The sequence below is a fragment of the Morone saxatilis genome, unplaced genomic scaffold (assembly GCF_004916995.1).
Source record: "Morone saxatilis isolate NCDOM2014 unplaced genomic scaffold, NCSU_SB_2.0 Contig18, whole genome shotgun sequence".
NCBI lineage: Eukaryota > Metazoa > Chordata > Actinopteri > Moronidae > Morone > Morone saxatilis.
The window spans coordinates 14925603-14926725 of record NW_023339740.1 but is presented as its reverse complement, the minus strand read 5'-3'; positions in this window follow the sequence as shown (position 1 = coordinate 14926725).

Here is a 1123-nt window from a genome sequence, read left to right as displayed (position 1 = left end):
TGTACACTGACAATAACACTACAATCAATTTAAGCTTAAATATACTGAACATGTTGGCTCATGTGAGATGTCCATATTTGTTTGGTTTTCAGAAACTGCCAAGTTGTGTGTATTGGAGCTTTTAAAAGTTTCCCAATGAAAGTTGAACTGACGTAAACATTATTTTCAGGTCTGAAACTAATAATTACAATATAACATGAACTTAGCAAAAGCACTGACAGTCAGTTTTCACCCTTAAATTATTGGGTCTGAATTAAACAAACTTTGTGCAACTTTATTTTTTGTCTTGACTTGATTTGATAGATCCAAAAATGACAAACTGAATTTGAATAACTTGAATATACTTTTTTGAATATTGGACACTTTGAATCATGTTTCTATTTGTCATTGGCCTCCTTAAAATGTGTTAAAAATGTAAATTTAACCAAATAAATTCCAAGATGGTTTTCAAACTATTTTAAAGCTATAAATTTAGTAAAATGTATTAGATTAGATCTCACGTTTCTGTTTTCAGTTGTTTGTAAAATTCAAATAATTATGAACTCTTTGCTTCCATACTTCTCACCCACACTGGCTCAAAGGTTGAGATTGAAAGTTCGTACTCAGAATAAAATAAAAATGTGAACATATATCAATGACAACAAGGCAAACTATTCACACACTCACACAAGGAATATTAAGACTTTGACAGAGCAAACATGGAGGCCTTTATTGTTCAACTATGTTTATAGTACAGTGCCACATCTCTCACCAACCATGGCCCCCGACACACATTAGTCAACAACTTTAAACCACCACCGTGCACACACACGCACGCTCACACTGTTTTCAATGTAAACATTGCAGGCTTAAAGAGTGATACAAAAAAACAAGGTAGTCGTCAACCGTTTCTGTTAAAAGCGTCCATTCTTCTGGAGTTCCTCTCTTTCAAGAGTTCAGAGGGTGACACAGAAAAACAGAAATGTTATTGTTTGGTTGATCACCTTTTGGGGAACAACAAAAAAAAACAAAAAACGTCCTGTTCTCTCTAATCACCGCAGGCCCAAACACACGCTCACACACACACACGCTCACACACACACTCACACACACACGCGTAGCTAGCTAGAGAGGACAAAGCATT